Here is an 8,923-nt window from a genome sequence, read left to right on the forward strand (position 1 = left end):
CAAAGAAAGAAGATGTCAGACAAGGGGAGGAGGCAGATGAAGAAGAAGGACACCCCCATTGCTGCCGAGATCTCATTAGCATACTGGTAAGTACCGGTATTTCTAAGGAACGGCGCGACAGAGACCACATCTAAAAGTAGGAGACGAATAGCCTTTCTTAAGGCTACTCTGACGTGGTAATTAGAAAAAAAGTTGCTTTAATGGTAGAATCCCTTTAAAACAACTATGAAAACTAATTCTACATTTAATTTTTTATGTGTTACAAAATGGGTTTTGCCTCAGATTGACCCTTTACTTCCCATTAAAAAACAATTGGAAACAGACTTTGCACAATCTTGTACGGCAACGTAATGGAACAAGGCCTTAAATGCTATGACATCTATCTTAAAATGTATAAAAGCGTAACTAAACTTTCAGACAACTTTTGATTTTCTGGCAGTATTTGTGTCATTGATAAATTTGATAATATACTTTATTAACAAATTTTGGATCCTTTCTATGACATCCTGCCTTTTTTACTCTTTCCCTTGCTTCTGTATTGAGAGTTTTTCTTGCTTGCACTGAATGTTACTGTGTTTTGGAGTACTAGGCTGTGTATTAGAGAAAATGAGGGTAGGGGAGGGTCACTTCAGTTACATCTCAGACTTTAGAAAAAGTACAAACTTGTTTTGTGTCATATGACATGTAAACCTGCCTCTTTACTCCACTGAGTTACTATACCTAATACTAATTGCCTTCAATTCTACAGTAAAGTAATTTCTGGAGTCAAGGAATTCTCACCCCCTCTATTTCACCACGCATCCGGTCATACTGAAGAAGGTCACTCCGACCGAAATGTTTATGATTAATGACTTCTTGGATGCAATAAAATATAATTTCTTTTGAATACAAGCTTGAGTGTCAGAAATTACTTTACTATTGAATATGGCAGTGAGAAGCCTTTTCTGAGCACCATTCTGGACCAACCGAGTAACAGTGCATTACAATTAAGATGCCTTCAATTCTACTGTTGTTTAATCACAACTCTTCGACTATACAGTACCGTAGCTATGTAGTTTATGTTCTACTTTTAAAACTGTTATATGTACATTCTACTGTATCATTATTGCTGTAATATGTGTTTTTACATATGTACTTACTTTTGTATTTCTAAAATATAATAATAAAAAAAAGACTAATGAAATTCATCTGTATTTTTCACTGGCAGTTAAAATCTGATGCAAAACTGATATAAAATAATCACTATAAACTGATAGACCGAAAAAAAAAAACTGAATAAAAATAAGAGGGAGAGTTGATAGAAGGAAAGTGAACCAAAGTTGACCCAGGCCTAGATCTGTTACCATGTTGTTATTTGCAGACCCGTTAAAGTCGCATATGACATCAGGGATGAAGGACCTTCTAAGCCTCTCACTTTTGCACTGGATCTGCACCAGTCTTCTGTTGAAGATGCTCTGTTGATGAGTCATAGTATGATAGAGTATGGCAAGGGTTTCATAGGATCAGCTGTAAATTCCAGAGAGTCCTCCATCTGAAGACTCACTGCCACCTTCCAGCTTAGTTATCTCAATGGCCTCAGCCTTCTTTATTCGCTTGTCAAGTCGTTTGGTGTGCCCCAGCCAAGGCATCGAGGAGTTGGCTTCAGATGTCAATGTTGTTGCAATGATGTTGGTGCAGGAAAAAAAACCTACTGGCCCTCTCCCTGTATACCTTCTCTGCATTGCTCAGCCAATCCAGGTTGTTGTCCATATAGATGCCCAAATATTGGCAGACAGTAATCTCCAGTGCCTGTCCCCTAATTTCAAGCGTTGGTGTGCAAATGCTCTTCTTCCCAAAGTCTGCCACCACATTCTTGACAGGACTAATTCTTTATATCAGCAACACATTTGCTATGTGCCAATCACTATATTTAATGACTTCAGAACCTGGGGGGCGAGTACTTAAAGGACCCAGCGATTTGTCTATTTCAAGGTTTTTAAGATGCTTCTGCAGTTCTTCCTTTGTTAAGCAGGTGACATTTAATGGATAATTTACATTTTTTTCTAGTCTCTACCCATCATCACATTTCCTTGTGTAAATAGATAACCATTTTCCTCTTCCTCCTCCACCATGACTCCCAGATTATTTTTGAAAGGGCCCAAAAGATTAGTATTTTTTTTTTTAATTCACACAACTTATGAATTTGTAGACCTTATGAATAAAATTTTATTCATATTTATTTTGTTTGGAAGGATGGAATAAAAACAGAAATTCTACCATTTATTTTCATCATTTATAGTGTTGGATAAGTAATCAGTATATTGTATATATTAAGCATTACAATTGCAGCAATATCAAATATACATAGTTATTTTTTTCTGAATAAAACTGTTTCTTAAGGAAATATTTTTTATTTCACAATACATTTTGTTGATTTTTTTCCATGAAACTTGCTTTCCTGTGATCATTTTTATAAAATGCTACAATGCTCCTGACAGGGATGTAACACTTACAGGCAGTCTATTAAACTCTTCCTTAGGCTTTCATCAGGTTGTGATGATTTCACCATCTTTGTCTTAGGCTGAATCTTGTAGTCTCCCTTAAATGACAGACCCGATGGCAACCCATCAATACTTCTGCAATCAAGTTGCTGACAGCAGATTGCCATTGGCAGCAGTTTGTGGGAACTAGTGTCTTAATCTGGCCATTACAACAAAATATAAGGCCTCGTTCACATCTGCATCGGTAATCCGTTTGGGGGAGTCTGCATGGGGACCCCCCCCAAATGCATTACCGAATGCATTTGCAAGTGGTGTGCAGTGAAAGTACATGGACCCCATAGACTATAATGGGTTCCGTGTTCTTGACAGGAGATATGACAGGAAAGTAGTTCCCAATCTACTTTCCTGTCCGTATGATTCGTGCGTAGATCTCACGGCAAGCACTCGGACTCCATTATAGTCTATGGGGTTTGTGTGATTTCACTGCACACCACTTGCAAATGTGTTCGGTAGTCTGTTTCGGGTTCCCCAAATGGACTCCCCGAACGGATTACCAAACGCATATGCGAACCAAGGGTCAGTTATACAGCCGACATCCACTACTGATGGTGTAGACACAGCTACTGAGTCTGTGTCTTCCCAGTGTTATGATAGGTTCTAGAACACTTCACTTATTATATTGTACTATTACAATGAGATGTCAGAAAAGGTTGACACTAGTCATTTTATGTATAATTATATATCAATATGTTCCAATTTATTTATTTATTTATTTATTTATTTATTTATTTATTTACTATGATTTTCCTTTTATTTTCATTTTTAGGAAAAGAACCGCAAAATAGAAATTGGAATGACCGATATTGGATAAATTATTTCTGAGAAAAACAAAAGTTTTTATTGATTATCATTAAGCTATTATTAATCTTAGAAAAACTGAACAGAGATAAGAATAAAATTCTACCCAAGAAAAATAAAATCAACGTAGTTTTAAAGAAAATATTCTGTTTCCCAGTTCACATCCAACAAGATAATTTGAAACCATTTGGCTAGAAAATACCTTTTAATCAAGACAGAAAATTCTGGAAAACTTTGCCAACTGTGAGTAATTGTGTGCATTCAGGAGCTATTGGCAGATGCTGCCCTTTGTCAGCAAACCTGCATAACCGCTGGATTCATAAACTGGAAGAAGGCATTTGAGTAATTCTAGACATATGATGCCAGCTTTTCCCATACGTTTCCATGCCGTCAGATTTTGCAGACACAGAGTTTGGCTATCACAAGACACAGCTGTCACAACAGGTATCAAGTCCAACTATGTTTGTGAAGAATGTTACCTTTAGTTCTAGCAAGTCTTATTATTCTTCGATTCTATAAATATCAAGGAACAACCATTACATATATACTTCAAATTTCTCAGTAAATTGAGCCTAAAATATTACAGAATTTATAGAAAAAAACACTAGCACGTTGTCATTCACAATGGTCATTGGCTTTATTCCGTCCTGTGTAAGTCAACCACAGCAAAAATGCTTTCTGCAGGACTACGTAAATGATTTGTCTACATTGTATCTTTGGATGTGTTAAGTTAGGAATGTATCACTTATGAATGTTGCCAGTATTGGGAGACTTCTTAGCCAATTGTATACTTATAAATAGCAAGTTCCTTGTAACTGCCAAGGATTTACAGAATATTTGACTACCAGAGATGAAGAAGCACTGGTCCACAGGGTAGTAGTGCCAGTAAAAACATGATCTGCATGAAAGAATCATTGAATGGAAACCCTACCTGAAAGCTGTGCATAAAAGTCAGCATCTCAAGTATGCCACACAACTTAGACAATTTGGAACCAAGTAGCTTGTTCTCATGAAATTTTAATGCAATCACATTTTTTTTTCTTTTTCTGAAAAAGGACAGAATTTTATGAAAAAAGAAAACTTGTATACAATCATTAATCATAAGGTATATTTTCACAGATACTGCTGGTTATAGGCTCATGCATCCTTGGTTGTATGATCTTTTTTATTAATAGATGGCTGGACCATTGTACCAAACAAGCCCTCTGACTACCTTCTCATAGAATGTAAGCTCTCGCAAGCAGCGCCCTCACACCTATTGTTATATACGCTATTTCTTTGTCATATTGTGATATAAAAAACTGCCTGTTCTTGTACCCTCTGATTTGTAAGGTGCTGAGGAAAATGTTGTCTATGCTAGCTTATAGCTGGTAAAGAATACTGGCATAATTTACACTTGTAAACAGGACTGTAAGGACTAGTGGGTTCATGCCACATCTCTCACCACTGCCCCTTTTTGGAAAAGTGGCAAAGCCAATGTAGAAGAGCACTGCAAAGCCCGCAAAGTGCCCAAAAAATTGTGAGTTTTTTATGACCTGTGCACCAGATTTCCCAAAACCAAACTTGAGTTGGATATTACAACAAGACAATAATTTAAATAATATTTTGAAATAAGCCTTAAACTGCTTCAGTGATCAAAATAGGACCAGAAGATTTCCAAAGGACCAGAAGATTTCCATTTTCATTTGCTTTGTTCTTTAATCCTGTCGCCCTGCTGCCATTTTTCAATTTTGCATTTTCATTTTTACCCTCCACATTTTTAAAGCTGTAACTTTCTTTACTTTTTACAGAGTTGTATGAGGACTTATGTTTTGTGAGACAAACTGGAAATTGGAATGCTACCATTTAATATTTAACACTACTTGGAAGTGTGGGAGAAAATTAAAAAAAGTCAGTTGTACTTTTCTTATGTTTTGTGGAGTGACGTGATCATCAGAATACCATTTTTTTTTTTTGTTATGTTTTCATGCCCTTACAAAAATCTAAAACTTTGAATAACACAAAAATAATTATTTAAGGCAATTACCATACAACCTTTTATGCTTCCATGTACAGAGCTGTGTATCTTTTTTGTGGGACAAGACTTCATTTTTATTTAACTAAGTTTTGGGAATGTTGGACATTTTGATCACTGTTTATTCAATTATTTTTATAGGAAAAACTATGAAAATAAAGCAATTTGATTATTACATTTTTTTTTAACCCTTTACCATGAGGGGTTAATTTTTTAATATCTTTATAGTTTGAATATTTTCAGATGTGGGGGATACATAACATATTTCTTTTTGTTTATCTTTACATGCATTCTGGGGAAAGGGGTTGATTTAATATTTTTTAAAAACATTTTTAGCCCCTATAGTGAATTTGAACTAAGGGAGGGTTCGGTGTGGTGAGTGTTGTCTGTGATTTTGCAACTATGGGTATGTAGTTACTGTTACTTTTATTCCTCACACTAAGCTCTGGCTCTATTACGTTATTAAGGCATACCCAATGTATTTTCTAATAAAGTTTTGCACTTTTAATATTTGCCTTTATTAAGTACTCCATCCATTTTTTCTGTTTTTTTATTAATTCTGTTTGTGGATAGAGGTGTACAATATATAATATCTGACCCGTACAGAGGGAATGTAATATTTTACAAAAATGTGATTTTTCCCTTGATGCCATGTTTGTTATAAAGGTATGGATAGGATTAGCCAGAATCCCATTCACTTTGCAGGTGCTGTAAAATGTAGTGTTTTCACAACGTGTGACTTCAGCCTTACATGCATGTATGAAGGATTACAATTTGCAAGAAAGTTATTTAATTTTACCATTTTGTGACACATAACATTTAAATTACAGATGTAGCAGGTTTCACTCTAACCATTTCAGAGTGCTGCAGAGTTAACTATGCTATTTCCGTAGCACTGCATTCATAGATGTAAAATAATATACTAAAATACTACATCATGCCGTTTATTTGCTTGGTGCTCACTAAATTTTCGCAAAAACAGCATCAACAATTTTGTTTTGTATATATTCATAGCATTTTATAGTATATATTCATGTGTATAGTATATATAGTATATATAGTATATATTCATGTGGTTATAAATAATACATTCAATACTATACCATTTTGTGGTACGCACAGTACATCAGAGGATATAACTTACATATGTATCAGGCTTAGCTCTAACTGCAGAGAGAAGCATGGAGCGGATTCTTTTGTACCTACTGTGTACAGTGTGTCGCTGTTTTGGAAGACACTACATGTAGAGTGGAAACTGCTAAAAAACTGCAGAATATAAGTCATATCATGACCAGAAATAGAGTTACACGTTATGTACACACACACTGTACTATTGATTTATGCAACCTACTATTGTACTATATACTAATAATTGACTATTCTTCTAAATGGCAAACTAAGTTAATGTCTTAATAGAAAGGTATATCAGCATTTTGTTTCACTTACTAGTCATCTTATCCCCGTCACCTTATCCCCTTAATGGTAAATTCCATATGTTTACTTTTTGTTATATTTCAATAAATCATCTACTTGGACATTGAATGCAACATTGCAGTCACATAGATTCTTGCCATGATATCCCTTCTGGTGGCTACTAAAAACTAACCTTACTTTTCCTAGAAATACTATTTAAATAACAGTTTGCATGTTTTTGAAAAAAAAAACAAAAAAAACTTTCAACCAAAATCTATTTAAGGAAAAAAACCTATTAATAACACCACTGTAACATCTATATGAGAAACAGGAATTTCTGAATACATTGAAAACCTGAAAATATCTGCTTTTTATGTATGCAAATTACTCAATTTTGTATATCTAGCAGCAGAACATTGAGAAATGTCATGGATGGTTTAACTTGTGTTTACGTGTGAAAGCATGCCCAAAGAATGTCCTTATCGCTGTACTCCATTCACTGACTATTTTAGATAAAATATGAAACAGGTTTGGGAAAAATTCTGCATGCAACCAATAAATTTCAGCAAGTCACACTTTTCACTGGTAATGCTAGATGACATCAGTTCTTATAAATTGAGCAACTCAATCTTCTTAAGCATTATGGTTTACCTAGGCCTTCTCATGAGACATTCTCTTATTGAGCAATTACTGTAATCCAGCTGTGTGGTTGCTGAACTGTGAGACACTGATTTGAGCGACTTTCTGAGGTGTTTCGAAAAGCTGCAACAACATCCTTCAGATATTGTCAAGTGCTGGAGACATTTTGGCTATAAACAATACAAACAACAGTTCAATGAAATTAATCCTAAAATCCTATATCAAAAGGAATGGAACATTTTATCATCCAATATTTTGCAGACAAATTAACCATAAGTCTGCTTTCAAATAGAAAACTTAATGGGCTATTTCTATCTCAAACATCCTTGCTATACTGCTAGCTCGTGTAAATTCAAGACTTTTCCTAAATACACTGCTTTACAAATGCTGCTTCGTTTACCTCCTATGTGAAATTATTCCTCCCATTGTTTACCCATGTCTCTCCTTTTCTAGCATTATAGGATGGGTGATGTAACTCACCACTCCTTGTATAGGAAGGGATCAGAGTTCTAAGATTAACCTGGGTCTCAGAGCGCTTATCGGCTGAAAATTGCAGTTAGCTGATAAAGGCTCGGACACTGTCAGCTATCTCTCTATGTAAAAACAAAGATAGGTGAGTTTAGTGCAAGTTTATCTGATTTTTTTTCTCTCCATACCTGTGTAGTGTATTACACATTATATATATATATATATATATATATATATATATATATATATATATTTTATTTTTTTTTAATTTTTTTTCTTTTTTGGTAGAGTTGGAAGGGACCTCAAGGGCCATCAGGTCCAATCCCCTGCGAGTGCAGGTTTTCCTAAATCATCCCAGCTATATGTTTATCCAGATTCCGCTTGAAGATTTCCATTGATGGAGCGCCCACCACCTCCCGTGGCAGCCTATTCCACTCTCTCACTACCCTCACTGTCAGAAAGTTTTTCCTAATGTCTAATCTGTATCTCTTTCCCTTTAGTTTCATCCCATTGCTTCTTGTACTTCCTTGTGCTAATGAGAATAGGGTAGATCCCTCTGCACTGTGACTACCTTTCAGATATTTGTAGACTGCTATTAAATCTCCCCTCAGCCTTCTCTTCTGCAAACTAAACAATCCCAGTTCTTTTAGCCGCTCCTCATAGGACATGGTTTGCAGACCTTCCACCATTTTGGTTGCTCTTCTCTGGACTTGCTCCAATATATCGATGTCTTTCTTGAATTGAGGCGCCCAGAACTGTACACAGTATTCCAGGTGTGGTCTGACCAGGGAAGAGTACAGCGGAATAATGACCTCTCTTGATCTAGATTCAATGCTTGTCTTAATACATCCCAGAATTTTATTAGCCTTTCTTGCAGCAGCACCGCACTGTTGGCTCATGTTGAATTTGTGATCTACTGTTATGCCCAAGTCCTTCTCCCCTATGCTATCACTTAGTTCTATTCCTCCCATACTATATATGTTTTTTACATTTCTGTTACCCAGATGTAGAACTTTGCATTTGTCCCTGTTAAATACCATTTTGTTCGCCT

Source organism: Leptodactylus fuscus, chromosome 1 (genome assembly GCF_031893055.1).
Source record: "Leptodactylus fuscus isolate aLepFus1 chromosome 1, aLepFus1.hap2, whole genome shotgun sequence".
In the NCBI taxonomy this organism is placed as follows: domain Eukaryota; kingdom Metazoa; phylum Chordata; class Amphibia; order Anura; family Leptodactylidae; genus Leptodactylus; species Leptodactylus fuscus.